This window comes from Poecilia formosa, unplaced genomic scaffold (assembly GCF_000485575.1).
Source record: "Poecilia formosa unplaced genomic scaffold, Poecilia_formosa-5.1.2 Scaffold311, whole genome shotgun sequence".
NCBI classification, from domain to species: domain Eukaryota; kingdom Metazoa; phylum Chordata; class Actinopteri; order Cyprinodontiformes; family Poeciliidae; genus Poecilia; species Poecilia formosa.
Window position 1 is genome coordinate 526318 of NW_006800250.1, and position 17506 is coordinate 543823.

The window sequence follows — 17506 nt, forward strand, 5'->3', positions numbered from 1 at the left end:
CAAAGTCTATGTGGAGGCGCATTGAGGGCTGTTGTGGCACCTTTCAAGCGTCTAGCGCAGGGCAATTTGAACCATTTGGAGGGCATCCAACTTGTCTGACGCTCCACATAGACTTTGAATATAAGCCAGACGCGCCCAATGCTCAAAACGCGTTTGGTGTAAACGCACCAAAAGTGAACACGTGTCGACCTTGAAGCGTCAGATGCATTTTTGACGCACATGGTGCGTTTGGTGTTAATGCATCGCAATAGAGTGTCAGAACAGCTGTTGTGACAGATATCCAGTCCCAAGGCCATGTTATCACAGTTTGGTGGAATATTACCGAGAAAAAGTGCTGCCATGCTTCAGAATCACCTTATTGCACATTAGTTTCACAGAAACACTCATTTGTTGATTGTGTAATACAGAAAGTCATGAAAGACTACATTAGATTTGTTTGGAAGAAAAACATTTAACCAGGGACTTTTTGCTGCTTTTACACTCACAACTAAACTTCTTTACAGGAAATGCTCATTTACAGCTAAAACCAGAAGGTCACATATTCCAAATAAAGACATCCTTTATTACCAAACTGCTATTGTTTGTGATCAGAATGACTAAAATAATATCCATTTGTAAAATGCCACAATAATGAAAAACAAGAAAACAGAATTGCAGGAAACTATTGAGAGAAGCTTGTGGAAGGAAACTCAAAATGTCTGACCCAAGTCACACAGTGCTAAGGCTTTAGATTTTGACATTAATATATAAATTTGATATTCTCTCATTATTGTGACAATTGGCAAACAAAAATTATTTTGGTCATTTAACTTAAGTTAAATCAGAACAAACTATTCTTGATATAGGTTGGACAGTGAGATAAAAAAACTGTTTTATTCTTTGGATGTAAACTTCTGGTTTCAGCTGTAGCTTATTTTAACAACATCGTGGCTCTTCTGCTTGGCAATCAAGGGGAACGGAAAGTTCTCTAGAGCTATTCTAGTATTAGCTTCTTTCTCAAATAGACTTTAGTGGGGTAGTGTAAACCCGTTTTACTAAACCAAAAGTGAGTTAACACCATCTGTTCATTTAGCCCCTAATGCTTCCTTATCCCTCCGATCATTTGGCTTGCAAAGATGTTTACACACATCTCACCTTCCAGAGAGAAAGTCGTTTTTGAGAACAACTGGTCAGGCGTACATGTAAAGACTGGAGGAAACAGTCCAGCGTAAAGCAAAAACCAGTCAGTTTTCTTGTAATTTATCTTAAAAATAATCACAGCTCAAGTCATTTAGGGAGAATCGTGACAATCCAGCAATAAAGTTCCTGCAGGTTTTGTTTTATCTTGTGCTTGCTGCATTTCCACACAAAGGAATATCAACTCTTTATGGAAGCAAAATATTTAAAATGGCCAAAATGGTTAGAATTTAGACTCCGTCATGCAAACTAAGACAGAAAGAAAGCATGCAAGCTATACACAAATAATAATAATAAAAGATACACACAAAAAACTGTCATTTAACCATTTCAGATTTTTGGACTACAAACTAGGGCTGTGCCGAACAATTTAGTAATAAATTATTCTGATTAATAATTCTGATTAAAATTTTTTAATTTAACCAATTAAAAAATATTTGTAATTTTTTTTATTGAATATTAGAAATACAATCAAATTAAAAGTTCAATTTTAAATAGGAAAACAATTTTATTGTCCAAAATACAATAATATAGGATTTTTTTTTATTTTAGTAAATTTGAACCAGATGAAAATACTTACAAACATCTTACAAAATACTTACAAAATGTGTTTTGAACAGTTTTGGCTTCATTACCATTTCTTTGTTCTTTCAGCAAATTACATTTTTGAGTCTGTATGCTCCAATTAATTAATTTATTACTAAATTTGTTGGCGATTAATCAATTACTAAGTTAGTTGATTAATGAGATTAATCATGATGAATTGATAATTGAAATACTCATTTTAGCCCTACTACAGAATTTTTTTAAATGTCGTTATGAACATGACCATGGGAACTTCAACACATTTCAGACTGAAATAAAAACTGCAAATATTTCAATATTGTTGGAAGAAAAGGCATTATTGGAAAACCTTCAGAATAGTGAAACTGAAGGAAGTCTACCAATAGCAACCTAATCTTTCAAATTAGTTAAACTAAAACTGGGCTACATTTAATACACAGTAATCTTAAATACACATACTGCTCTCTAATTTAATAATAATATTTAAAAAAGACTAAATAGAGAGTTAGACCAATTAAAATGTACCAGTGGGTTCACCATCTTCTGACCCACTGCCTGAATACTTCCTGCCTGTGTATTATGTTGCACTCTCAGATTCCTAGCAACAACTGTGCACTGCTTTCTCTCCATTCTCCTCTTCGTGCCTCATCCAGCCCATCTTTCTGCATGGCACTTCTCCCCTTGATTTTCACTCAAATATGACAGGAAAAATATGTACAAAAGGGTTTAATCGGTATCAGATTACCGACAGAGACAAGCACAAACAAGCTCTCTTCTGGTGACTCATTTTCCTGTCTTTTCCTCCTGGATAATTGCGCTTTCCTGTCGAGTGCATCCCACACAGACACAAGGACTTCAGGGAAATGAGTGGGAGAGGAGGCTGGCTTGTTAATAAAAGCAAGGCTGTTGGATTACCAACATGAGATAGTTGACATCAAAACACCAAGCATGGCTAAGCTAGAAATTAAAAACACATTAAAAACAAAACAAAACAAAAAGTGAAAAATATGAGCTTTTTCTCAAAGTGCAAATATACTTTTAAATTTCACATTTCATTACTCTTGGAGTTTAAAATATTTATTTATTAGGAAATTCTGCAATGAACACAGTACAGATGTTTGTCACTGCTCTCCTTGTCCATTTTTGTGTTTATTTCAGAAAAAATGGTCAAGTGCACAGTAAAAAAATAGGCAAAAATGTTTCTTATTCTAATTTAAAAAGGGAATTTAATTGTTTATTTGCATATTTTGATATATTTCTAATATTGTGTAAAGGAGGCTTAAGTGGTTAAATGAAAAATCTGGAGAATATGCCAGTTTTTTGTATCCAATTAAATGTCAAAATAATCGATTAATCAATTGCTAAAATAATTGCTAGTTGCATCCCTAATTGGTCCCCATTATTTAAAAGTGCATAGAAAAAACACCACATGTAATCATCTCTGTAGTCAAAGAAATTGTCATAAAACGAACAAAATTGTTGTTCCTATGTTTCCTAAAACAGTATTGTTAAGTATTTCACATCAAATGCTCTGATGGATAAAAGATGGAAAATTAATCTTCTGATTGTCCTTAGTTATAATAATCACAACAACAATTTTATGGTTTAATCAAAAAGTCATAACTGGCACCATGACTAATACAAACCAAGTATTTCATGCTCTACAACTCTGGAGGAGCATCGTTGTAGAGCAGTAGAATGAATGAATCATCAGCATACTAAGTGATTATCAAGACTGTCATCGACCAGAACAACCAGTCACACTCATTTAGAGTGACAGAAAAATCAGATAGATGCAAACTGAAAAGAAAAGGTGACAATATTTAATTACCTTTTAAATGATAAATGGCCTGCATTTGTATAACGCTCTCCAGTTCAGTCTTTTGTCCCATCCCCCCCCCCAAACAAATAAAAATAATAAAAAAAAACTCCATGGGATCTGGCAGAATACCATAATTTAAAAAAAAATGAATAACAGTAATAAGAATTTAAAAAATGCTAATATTTGGTCCAAACACCATGCTTTAGAGGAATCTTCCCAACAAGAATCTTCCCACTCCTTCAGGTCAAATAGTCACACCATTGTTGAAACCAGCATCACCAAATCTTCTTCTAAGAATTTATAATTCTTTAAACAATTACAAATTCTGCAGAAATATTAGTCAATTACATGACTAATTACATGACTAATAATTTATTATTTACAGTTCAACCTTCCTGGACAGGTTTTCTGCTTCAGCTGCTTGTTAAGCAGGATTTTAAGCTCTAAAAGGAAACTAAACAAGTCAAATAATCAATCCTTACAATTATTTCCATTGATAACCATTGATGGTGTAAAAATCAACAACAACAAAAATCCCCTCATTGTTTGTCTTTTATGCCACAGGTTAAACAAAAACAGGTGATAATAAAATCACCTGTTTGTGGTCGTTTTATAGACGTGTCACCAACAAATCACTTCATGCTACGATCAGTTTGAATGCAGACAGGAGCTTCAGAGAGACCAGGCATCACACCTGTGTGTGTGCAGGGTGCGGGGCACCGGGGAACAATGGCAGGTTGAAGACTTGTTTGTCTTTGAGCATCACTGAGCAAACACCTGAGCTTCCCTTTTATCAGTAAATAATTCCCTCCTGGTATTAATGTTCAGATTTAAATTAACTTTAGAAGACACCTGTTCTGTCAAAGAGATGCATTAACATACACAGTGAGTGATCTTACCAGGGCAGGTGAGTGTGCCTCTTCAGCTGGCGTTGTCTTGACGTTTAGTCTCAGCTGTCTTACCCCATGCTTATCTCCGCCCTCTGGGAGCAAGAGCCAATGGGGGAAAAAGGGTAGGGAGGTTGGGAAGGACCGGACGATGGGGACTAAACCTAAAAACAAAAACGCAAACAAAATAAAATTAGTTTTGAAAACTACCTTATTTTGCATTTATTCTATTCATATATGATTTAGCAAAGTCTCCGGACAGAATTAAAATACGATATGGTTTATCAGCGTTGGTCTTTAGAGTGACGGTGTTCAAAATGGAGTCCGAGGTCCTTTTGTGGCCCCTGGCCTGATTTTGTGTGGCTCCCCAAACCACAATTCAAGATTGAATTAAATAAATTAGGACAAATCTACAACTTTTTAGATTAAACTCTACTTACAAAAATGTTATATGCAACACAAGGTGGTAATCTTTTCCAAGCTTTCTCGTTTCCTTCGACTGACATGGTAACTAGTACCACTTCTAATCATCTACTTAGAATTTAAAGACCACCTTGGCAGAACCGAACCTGGTTTTAACTGCTGTATTAATATTTGGCTAAATGTTTTCAAATGAAGGCAAATGAAGTACTTTTGACCCATGTGACATTTTTTTTTTTTACTTCTGTCACATAATTAAGTACTTCTTTAATGAAACTATAAGTCAATGATTGCATTTTAAGTTCAGCCTTAATGTATGTTAGTATAGAATTTGTAAGCGGGCCTTAGGCTAATACATTTTGCTGGACGATAAATTGTCCCAGAAGTTATTGCGATGAAAAATAATGTTTTGAAACCTTTTTCAATGATGGTATAATAATGCAAGTACACCCTCTCAAAGATCAATAAACTATCATTTCTCAGGAACATGTAACACTGGAACTGGAAGACATTTTTAAATATCTAAAATAAACAAACAAAACAACCAGATCAAGAAATAAATTAATTATGAAGTCTGTAAAGAAAATTGTCCTTGAGAAAGGGGCTAATTAGGATCAATCCACCAGTCTGAAGACGTGGTGGTAGAGAGAGAGAGAGAGAAGCACAAACAAAACAATCATGCAAATGGAAATTATCGAACTTGTTTTGATTTGTCATAGATTAATTTATTCATTGATTTATTGCTTACTGTGACAGGCTTAGCAGGCATTGGCCATTTTTTGTCCATCCCAATCTGGAGGGCGCATTAGATAGCCATTGATCATTTCCATTTAACATAATCAGCTTTACCCAGGATGTTCTCTCTGGGTGGAGACGCTGTTCTAATCTTCCATCTTAATTGTTGAAAATCAGATTTCTTGTATGCAAAATTAAATCAATATACTGCAGATGTCTCTCCATATGTGGGTAAACACCCCGACGGCTCGCCAGCACATACAGGCAGCAGGAAGACGAAAACCTATCAAAATCTTACATTACGCAGCAGATCCATAATCTGAAACAGACACGACTTGTAATGTTGTACAACGTGTTATTGGAGTGAAAAGATTGATTGCTGCATTTAATAGAAACTGTCTCAGGTGCTCTTCTCAAAACAGAGAGCAGACTTCTCAGGTCTAATAAACGTTCCCATTCATTTTCAATTGTTCATAGAGTCGTACTTTTTCACTGAAGGGTAGAGCTGCTTCTGAGTTTCACTTCTTTAGACATGTTAATACATGCAGATCTGCAGTGATTTTAGTATATTTATGCTAACAATTTGGGATCTTTAGATCAAACTTTGACATTTTCTCTAAAGCATGTCCACAGTACAAACCCCAAACACTGAGATGCAGCTATGAATACAATGAAGTTCACTTAACGCTTATTCACACTAAATTTAGTCTATGCACTTTACGAAAAAGGTAAATTTAATCTAATAGTGAATATAGCTGCATACTTAATTACATACAGTTCAATTTAGTCTAGGTTCTCATATTTGTGATAAAAAAAGGTATTTTAAGTAGGTAGGTAATCCGTGATTCATTCTCTCCTTCCATTTTCTATTGTTAACCACAAAAAAAAGAAAGAAAAAAAAAGAATTATTTCTTTTTTAATCTGATACAAAAAAAAATATTTTCAATTTGTTAAAAGTATGAAATGGAAAAATGAACAGCAGGACCGACTTTGATTCAAACATTTCATTGCTCAGGTTTACATGACCGGGCTTTACTTGCTCTACGAGTGGGCTGGTCTCAAACGCTATTAATCTGAAATTAGATTCCTCCTCATGCACCTTTGAATTTTTGTAGCTTAACCAAAGTTAAGTTGCAAAACTTAATTTTGCAACAGCCAACCATGTGCCCTAGTTTTCAGGGGAAACACACTGCATGTTCTTGGTGTGCAATATTTCATGTCAACAGCAGGTGGTACATATGTTTGCCCTCACTAGAGAATGTTATTTGAGATCTCAGTTTGCCATGTTTTTTGGTTATCGTGGGTCCTTGTCAGCATCACAGCAAAAAAAGCATCTTTAAAAAACCGAGGTGAAGGAAACAAACAGAAAAACTAAAGCAAACAAGCTCATACTGCCAACCGTTGTATGAAGGTTGCAGATAAAGCAGCACTAGTTCTGAGGCCTGAACACTTCGCTGGAACAAGTTCAGCTTTTGCAGAGTGAAGATAAAGCACGCCTAACTAGCCACAGGAACTAAACAGTCATGCAACTTCAACTGCACTGAAATTTTTGAGAAATTATTGACCATGAGGGCAAACGGTTCAAATTGTTAACATTTTTTGGTTTAATATTCAACTCTGCCTCTGCAGATCTTCTCCATATCCAACAAGCTCCAACTGGGAATAGGCATCAAAGCTCTGGTTTGTAGTTAACTTTGTGTTTCTCCCATGTGCTGTGTGCCATTGTCTCCAGGTACCCGACAGCAGAGATTAGTAGCTGGATCTCTATTCAAATTTCTTTTGAAAAATTTCTTTCAAGCTATTAGCAAATAAGCAAAATCAAGTGGAAGTGTGCAACACAAGCAACTAATAGTTGTTTTCATTTGACAAGAAAAAGACTGCAAAAATGGAAAGTAAGTTAACTTTAAACATTGAAAACCATGCAGTTTTTTGGTCACTCATCCATCACTGATCTTTAAAAAGCTTGACCTGCCGATACTAACTTTAGCCCATACCAATTTTTTGTCTGAAATGTCGCTAAATGTAGCATGAAAGTCGCTAAGTTGACTATTGTTAACTGCAAACGTGCAGCCATCACCTGGCCTGTCAGTCAAATGTCTCTCACAGGAGAGCAGATTGGTTGATTTTTAGACCTTTGCTGAGGTAAATGAGATTGGAGGATAAAAATCGGCTTCACATGCAAGGATCAGTCGATCACCAATCACCCAAAATGATCACCAATCACCCAAAACCGTCAATGTCGATTAAAAAGAAGTCTAAACTTTTTTTAAAACTAGCAGGGTTTCCCCCAGAAAACTTGCTAAGCCCGGTGGTCGGGGCGTCGAGGCGGTCCACTGTGTTTTGTATTAAGATGTTAAGTTGACAGGAAATGTAAAAGCATTACTGTGTAATTTATATGTTAGGGGAAAAGATCTCGAGTGAAATGCTATTTAAACCTGCAACTAGTCTAAAAACAACAAATATGCACTTCTGTTTAATCCAAATTAAGTCAGCAGCTCCATCAGGCCCCCCAAGAGCTTCAAGGGCCCCATAAACACTAATATTTTAAAACAGACCACAGATACATAAATGTAACACTTGTTTATTGAGATTATCAATGCTGTTAAATTGATTCAATTGTTTAGGCATACATAAATTAAATGATTTAAAATTGTTTAACATTTAAATACAAGATTTTAAGGAGCTGGCAAGTTTACTTTGTAAAACTTCAAAGAACAATATTCATAGTTAGATTGTTTTGTTACCATAGCAACAATCTGATGCTGTGAGTTTAATCTTTGAATTTACAAATCCAATTCAGTAACCTGTGATTATAACTTATTGCTTTTTAGACTGACCAATTAAACTACTCCCTTCTCCCATATTTCACTAAATCTAACACAGAAGCTGTTAGAGGTACTGATATTTTTAGGAACTAAAGGGGCCCCTAAGTCAGATTCCGCTCCAGGCCTCATACAGCCTTGGACCGGCCCTGCATGATGAGTTAAATCTGCTGCACTACGCAGAGATGCGCAACAAATGGGAGATTTAATTCAGTGCTGCTAATGTAGCTTTAGTAGCTCTTTCATTTCGTGTCTGTTGAGTTTTTAATAAGCGTCACAGAGACTATTCTGGTTGGTCGAGTTTATGGGACGAGTTTCTCAGATCTCCGCGTACATTAACTCTAAGTAGACGACGCATTTGATATGGTTTGATGCATCGTGTAACCGGAAAAATAATAATAAAATGATATAAAATCTGCGTGATGCGTGACTCTGAGGAGAGCATTAAAGCTCCTCACCAAGCTGAACCTGCATGATGAGTTTAGCGCTGCACGTTATCCACAAACACTCCTATATATAATTGTTCGTTCACAAAGATAAATCATTCTCACTGCTCCACAACGCGTCTCTGAATTCGCTACAAGTTATTCCTGCGGTTCACATAGAGCTGCGCAACCAGAGCTAATGCGGCAGGTTTTATACTCTTACCTAGAGTTCTCCAAAGGATCATAATTTCTCACGGTAGGTTGATGTAAATATCCATACAGGTCAGCCTGTGTCCAGTTTGAGTGAAAGGAGGCGCGCGCGATCCCGCTGAGGAAAAGCAGCGTCAGCGCGCGAGGCAAAGCGCGGAAGCGCCGGCTGTGTGATAGGTCTGCGCTGTCGGGTTTAAATGCATAAACTATAAACCTATCATTTAGGAATAAATCTACTCTGCTAGTGAAATGCTAAGAGCAAAAGAGACGCTTGCAGCCCGGCTTTTAAAGACAAACAAACAAACAAACAAAAACCCCCGATTTTTTCCCCCCCTTTCCTAGAAACGTAAACAAGCTACGCTTAGCCTGGCGGCGGGGCTAGTAAAGCATGGCAGGCCGCCAGGCTTATAATGCACTGGGGGAAACCCTGACTAGTATACCTGTTTGAGGATATCTAGTAGCAGCTCTTTGATAATGACCACTATTTATTTTTGTAATTTTAGTTTTCTAGCAATTATCATAAAATGCTCCTCAACATTGTGCGTACAGCAAAGTTGCGTAGAGAAAAGCAAATGGCCCAAGAACAGACACCTGACGTTAAAGTTACAACATGCAAAAGTAAGCAAAGTGTCTTCATTTACATACAACCAAGCAGAAAACAAAGAGCTTTGCTTATTGTGTCAGTATCCTGAGCAAGCAGATTTTCTCTTTCACTCTGTATTTATTTTTTATAAATCACTCATCTAAAGAGCATCCATTTTTATTTTATTGATTCATTTCAAATGGTCTACTTCTAAAATTATAAATTGAACTTTAGACTGACATCCTCCAATGCCATGAGGGGGAAAAAAAACACAACATTGTCACCAACATATGAGAAAAATTCTAAATCTGAAGCACTGCTGACAACTTTGGATATCCGAAAGTCTAAAAATTAAATGCAAAAAGAAACTATGATTGGTCGCATTAAAAAAAACAAAAACAAAACTGAGTTGTTACGTTATTTAAATCAAAATATTAGATGATCCAAGTCAAAATTAGAAAGAACTAAAGCTGAGAGAATTTGCTTGAGAGTAATTTTAATTTATTTAAACTACCAGTCCTGCCTTCCCTTATACAAACGCATGATGTAAATGCCTAATTGAGATTGTGACTAATTAAGAGGTATTTTGAGCATTACTTGGGAGCGGGAGTGGTCAGAAGAGGACAGAGTTTTAGTTTTAGTGAATAATAGTGACATGGTGCAAAGAGTCAAGAGCTCCATAAATAGCCTGAAGGCTGCAAGTGAAGAGGGGATAACTGTGATAGAGTCTGGCCAACAAACATCTACAGTAAAACAACAGTATTCACAAAGAACTACATGTCTGCTTTAGCTTTCATCAGACAAGTGGGATTAATTACTATGTTTATTCACAGGATCCACAAAACACAGGAACAGCTGTTTAGGTTAGAAACTATTTGACTTCATCCTCTACATTTAATCATCTTCTTTGTATTTGTTTCAAAGTAACAGGATGTTCTAATTAGGTGAGCAACCAACACCACAAAATAGTGAAGAAAGAAACATGCAGTTACCAATGACGGCACTTCAATGCACATCACCCTGAAATAGAAAGGAATTTCTCATTATCAACAAATACTTGTGACTCTGACTCCCCACTCTGAAGGTCGCCTTTCCCTTTGCTGTGACTCACTTATTTGCCCTCAATGCAATTTAACCCTAAAACAGTGGTAAACCAGGCATGTCAACACAAGTCATTGTTTTACAAATAAAACAGAGTTAACGCGAGCAAAATTAGTCAAAATCAATTAACCGAGGTTTAAATAGATAAAAACAATCCGAAAAAGAAAAGCAGCAGCACATAACAGAGGTGTGAGCTTGAATTTTCCAAAATTGGAACTAGTTCTATTGAAAGAAACTTAATAGCTGAGACCTAATGGTGTGGTGTCATCCTTAACAACAATGACTGACCTCAAGAGTTTGTGATAACTCAAGTCTTAAGGCATTTTGCCAACTCTAAGCCATGTTGGAGGATTTCTGAGTTTGAATGACACGTCTATGGTCATACTTTGTGCAATATCCAAGTCCAGATTTTGGCTTAGCCACTCCAAAACTTTGTTTTAGTCATTCAGATATGTCCTTACTACTGTACTTTAGAGTATTTTTCCTCCTGCTATTGAAAGTGTGACTGTGTACACCGACATGTACTGATGGTTGAACTTTCTCCTGGAGGATTTTCTGATAGACCATAAATTCAGTATTTTTATTCATGATATTAAAAAACCTGATTTTTGCAGTTACTCTGGTTACGGTTATGTTTTTTACAATATTCATCATGTTTGATTATCTAAAACATTTCAGAGTAGGGCTGTTGTAAACGAATATATTAGTAACCGAGTATTCTATAGATTAATCGAGTAAACGGAAAAAAAATATTGATAAGATAAAATATTGGTAAATCTAGCATAACAGCAGTGTTACTGTCGGATATCAGCATCAGTCCAATTTTCATTTGAGCATTCCTAACAATAACTTTTCTGTAGCTTAGAAAATTTACTTGTAACAATAATAGCTCACTTTCTAAGTTAACCTGAAGAAATGTTTTACAAAAATCTGAAGTTATGTTCAATTTAATAATGAAGAGGTAGGCTCACAAATACGCTCATAAAAAATGTCTATACTCCAGCTTTTAGTTTATGTATTATCTTCAGTCAATTTAATTGATGAACTCTCACCTTGGCCAAACATTTATAACTTTAGTGTCCATGTTAGAGACAGGATTTGAATCATTACAGCCCTATTTCAGAGTGACAAAAAAAAAGCAAAGACAGAAAACTGTAAGGGGGCAAACACTTCAACATCACTGTAGTTATTGCAAATTACATTATATTACTACCACATTACCAAAAAAGGAAAAGACAGCTTCTATTTTGCAGCCCGACTGTTTTAGAACGATAATAAGAATGAAAAGCACAGAACAAATCAAACTTCTGTGTGAAACCAGAAACCAAAACATGGAGTCAAACGATGCTTTCAGCCAAGCAGGACAGCAGAATGGTAACAGCTGCTTTTTACACTAAAGGTGTATCGAGTTGTAAAACACTGTTGTAACAACCATCATGACTGTCACTTCCAGTAAATATTTGACGTTTCTTTGCTGTAGCTTGCTGTCCATTTACTTTAGAATCAATGTCTCTGTTGGGCCTTGCAAGATTATTGCCATTGTGAGCTATTATTGGCTGAACTGACCATGCACATCCTCAGGAACTGAGAACAGGAAGCCTGAAGCAGACTGAGGAAGAGCCTAGACATAGCTACAATTATGCAACAACCATTTATTGAGATTCTATATACTGTATTTTACTGCTCTTTTGTCAACGTATGCAAACCATACATCTACATGAAGTTCCTCATACTTTATCTCCAGTACAGAGGACAGAGTTACGTAAACTTTAAAAAATGTCTTTGCAACCGTTCTGGGTGGTGTCAACATTTAATTAAAGGAACATCCCTACAGAGGGGTGTGTTATGATACATTCAGTTCCCCAAACATAGTACAACAGTCAAATCCTGCATGTTTTAGCCACAAAGACACATGCTCATTCAGGATGATGCAGTGCATCATATGAACAAGTCACGTTTTTTAAACTATGAGCAAAACGATATTTGTTTCCTGATCAAACACCAACATCTTTACTGCATGCCAAAATACATTTACCTTGGTTTCACGTTAATGGGGTGATGATGCCAGTTTTCAAAGCACATTATGTCACAATCAAGTAAAAGTTAAGTTGTATAAATGAAGCATGAATTTGACTTGGCAACTTAATGGCGTTAAAGTGAATTTGCAGTGATTGGGACTGAAATTTGCATCATAAGTTAGCATCAGCATCTGCTTTTCCGTTGACCATAAAATTGCAGAAATTTGAATTATGAAAATAGATTTGATTAAAAGGAAATATGCCAATTTAAAAAAAAAATAAATAAAAAATCGGAAGTCTTTTGATAAAATTTTTTTGCCCTAGCATGACTGTATCAAAATTAGCATAGTTCACAAAACTGCTGTGGAAACACTTTATGTCCATCACATGAGTAACGTGACCACCAGATGTCCCTTCTGGTAGACACAACAAAAAGACAGGAAGTGGTATGACAATGATGATTGTGCAGCATGTTTTTTTAAGTTGTCACATGAACAAACTTATTCCCTTGTGATTGTTGACATTAGGGGAATATTGACAAGGTTTTGCATACATCTGTAATGGAAATGCAGCTACAGATAAATTGTCAGCGTATAGAAAAACCCCCAAACTAAATTAAAACAAGCCATCAAATATAACATCCAAGAAGTCCTTTTGTGTTGACAATATTGCAGACTGATATTTTGATGGCAATTTGATACTCTGCTCTACAGGACAATTAAAAGTACATGTGAACCATTTCTATTGATATTTCTAAACTGCCCTGCAGTCAATTTGCATCTGAAGCACCAAAGTCGAGCAAAGCTCACTCAGCATTATTAATAGTTGACCTACCTTTGCTATTTGTGCTTAATGTGTCTTTTGTAAAACTGAATCAAACGTCATGGTTGCAAAAATAAATAAATAAAAAAAATTGAAGAAAGTTGTGATTAAAATAATCATTCATTTCTATGCATATTGCTTAAGAAAATATATTGCAGTTTACTAACTAGCAGTAAAAAGATTATGCTGCAGTTTGTATAAAACAGGGAAGTACGGATATCTGTGTTAATGAGAAAGTAAATGTAGTACAGACCTAATGAGATTTCAATATAATTGGCAGCACCCATGGGCATCACCAAGACTCCCCATTTAAGAAGGACTGAAAATAATGACCTTAAAATTAGAAGAGAAATTATACATCTAAAAAATAAAGATATAGAAAAAGGCAGCCTTATGTTAGCAGTGTCATTTAGTTAAAACACTTTACACCTCAGCTGGAAACCCACTAAAGATTAGATAAGGATTTTATTTTCTACAGAGGTTATCCAAACTCCGTACAGCAAAAAAGCTGGCATTTAGCCTTATGTCAAATATTATTCAACCTAAAATAGGTTGAATAATAAAATATTATTCCAGCTGACAAAATGCTTCATAAGTCAGACTGTTTTTCTAGCTAAAATAGTTCTCTAAACTAAAATATAAAGTATTTGAGTGTGAGCTGTATTAGAAAGAGCATTTCTGAAAAGACCTTTGTCAAAGTGCCATCAGTGTATACAGGTTCCAGTTCAGGGCCAACATTTAAAGTTGACCAAAACAAAGAACATGTGCTTTCAGAAACTAATACTTCTAGTAAGAAATTTAATCTCACATACTCAGATTTCTACTTTCTCCAAACCGGCCACAAATAGTTAGTCAATCCCTTAATAAGGCTATATTGTTTTTAAGCTTTGACCTGCTCCAGGTTAACAAACAAGTCAAGAAAGTTCAATTTTAGCATCTAGAGTGATTCACAAGATAAAATGTATCTGGGAGACAGAAATGTCTTGCTCTGGACAGATTCTGCCCTTTAGCATTTCTTAAACCCTAATTTTGTCCCCTACTGCTTCTATTTTACATGAACAAACAAATCCTTTCATACACAACATCCTAGTACTGACTGTGCATTTCCTTGCTAAAACAAAATAGTGGTACAAAACTATATAAAGACTTAGTAAAAAATAAAATGATGCAACAAAAAGAACTGCACCCTGGAAATCCAAAACCATGTGGAAGTTACTTCATATTACCAAGTTGCTTGGTAATATGAAGTTGCTTGGTAATATGAAGTATTATGAGAAATAAGTTTATACCCAAGTATCTAAACTGAATGAATAAAAAAAACATTACATGATTACTTGTACTATAAAACGATATTTCATAGAAGGGTGACGACCAAGAGCTCACAAAAATTGTTTTGTTTTCCACTAAGCTAATTTTAACAAAAGCCACTGATGCACAGCAGCTACACTATTACACATTTGGGAGTAGTGTAAAAGAGTTCATGATGTCAAGTAACGTAAAAAGATTCACAAAATCTACAAACTATCCATCAAATGTTTTCTACAGAAAAACCACAAAAATGGTCTTTGTCAGCATTCCTTTTGCTTGTTGCTCTATATGCACAGTCTTCACTGTTTGTTGTTACTCAATAACCGAGTAACTTCTAACGGTAACTGGTTTCATTTCATGACAAACAGATACTAGGCAAAGTGGACTCAAGATGCTTGCCAAGCATGATTATATTTCTGTCTCAACAGTGTCACTATAGAGATGACACACACGTGTCCCTAAACAGAAACCTCGCAAAATGACTCATGAAATTATAGAAACTTCAATTCTTGGATTTATAAAATAAATAAATAAAAAGGTCGAGCTTGATGATTAAATTTATCTTTCAATCTTTGAAATGCGGCAAAAGAGAATTAGATCCCGTTTTACACCACACTTTAGAAGCCAAGTCAGATGTTTTCACAATGTGACTTAAATTTTCATCTAATCAGTGTTCCAAGGTTTCTTCTTTTGCCAAGTTGCAGTAATATAGCAAAACAGTGTTGATATATAACCATTAATCTGGCTTATAGGTTTAGTACCTTCTGCTTACGGTAGCCCCGTTGAAAGGCTGAACTGTGAAAAACAGGGTAGCTAAACTACTGTCAGTGGCGTTAAGACTCTTTATGAAGTAGTCCCAACGCTTAGAAGAGCAAAACTCGACCAATGCGGGTTAACTCACCAGGTTTCCGCCGTTGTTTATCTACAAAAAGTCTTCTAAAAATGGCGTAGGGTAAAATTAATCCATAAGTCTCTCCGCTGTCGTCTGTTGCCCTTTTTTGTCTCCCTGTTCCTCTCTGCTCGCCTGCATCGGCAACGGCTAGATAACGTCTGCTCACCAACTTTCAGTTTTCACGGCCGCGCGCGCTCGCGCGCACGAATGGGAGGAGCACATACACAGGCGCGTGCGAACTTTTATTTTTATGGCCTCGGGAAGCAACTGAAACTTAATACTGTTGTCCAGGTGCAGTCACTCAGTCAACTGACCACCACCACACTGGAGCTTGGGTGGCCCACGGTTAAAGCATACTTATCGCTAAGGAGCCAACAACTGAATGAGCAGAAGTGTTCTAAACAGGTCAAAACAATTTTCAAACAATAACATAAAATTCTTGAAACACCTTTTGTATAATCACGAGCATCAGAGTAAGTGGATTCGCTGCTTATGTCAGTAGCCTATTAGATTCATGAGGTATTTGAAATCTATTTTTAAGCCATGACTTCCCCTCTTACATTCTTGTAAGAGTCACCAGGAGACCGAAATTGTGTAAGCTAAGTAGCTATGTCCTGATGTCTTGAAGAATAAATATGTCAAACACAAACTCTTGAAAGTGTCTCTAATGAGCTGTGTGATCTTATTTCTCAGGATAAATTCAGTCACAATATGGAGGAAATCCCTTTGCCTTTTGTGTTTGGGATCTTGTTGTTTTTATATATTATGATTCATATATCTGACCACAGGTGAAGGACAGAAAGCAGACAGACCAGTAATCTAGTGCTTTGAATACCTGTTTAGCTTTTTCCTCCTCATGACAGACAGAAGTAGTTCCCACATCACACTCTCTCTATTGATCGTCTCCCTCCTGCCATCTTTGTACAAGACACCAACTCACTTGAACTGATCTGCTTAAGGTTGGCTGGAACAGTTTGCTATGAATTGCTCTACATTCTCGAAAACTCATTTTAGAGTGATTCTAGTTTAACACAAAACCTCACTATTGAATGTGATGCCCTTATTTAAACAGCAAACAATTGGAGCATGATTCAGAGATGAATTTCGACTTACAGGCTGGATGTCAATAAATTCTTCTGAACTTCCAGGTTGATGGGTCTGAAACTCTTCTCCCAAATGTGTAAGGCGGAGCAGGGAGGAGTACTGGCAGCAGCTGTAGGGCAACATCACCTTCTCTATCAAACAGAAGCTAATGTTAAAATGTTACAGGAAATAAAAAGCATAAAAACAGTTTAGAAAACATTTCTTGAGATACCTTGAGGGAGCAAATTCATGTTCTTGGCCATACAGAAGATCTTTGTTGAGAACAAAGAATAGCTGAGAACCTCTCCAGTACAGGCTGTAGATAAATGCTTGAAAGACATCATCATCAAAAAAAAAAAAAAAAAAAGCAAATATGAAACCATGAGGTAAAGGGCCAAATACTTAATTTCTACTATTCTTTAGCTGTGTTATCGTTCTGAAATGCACTGCAAGACTTGCTGAGGTGGGGCAGGTTTTGTTCTGAAAATCCTGCAGCTTGCACTTCTCTTCCTAACATGATGCCTCCTCACCCTGACTCTCATACTGAGGAACCACAGAGCTCTGTTAAGTTAAAAGCACATATTGTGAAGTTGGGATATTTTTCCTCCAACAGGTTCCAGAGGAACCACCTCAATCCA

The 17506-nt window shown here is 36.1% G+C and overlaps 1 protein-coding gene across 1 annotated transcript in view; it reads right to left on the reverse strand.

Annotated features, from left to right (window-relative positions):
* The window catches only part of b3gnt2b (UDP-GlcNAc:betaGal beta-1,3-N-acetylglucosaminyltransferase 2b), a 21682-nt gene extending 5528 nt beyond the window's left edge, over positions 1–16154 (reverse strand). The window contains exons 1-2 of the mRNA XM_007572936.2: positions 15795–16154; positions 4462–4613 (exon numbers count right to left, since the gene is read on the reverse strand). The gene's annotated coding sequence lies outside the window, so the exon portion shown is untranslated. The remainder of the gene's footprint in view (positions 1–4461; positions 4614–15794) is intronic.
* Between the last annotated feature and the right edge of the window lie 1352 nt (positions 16155–17506).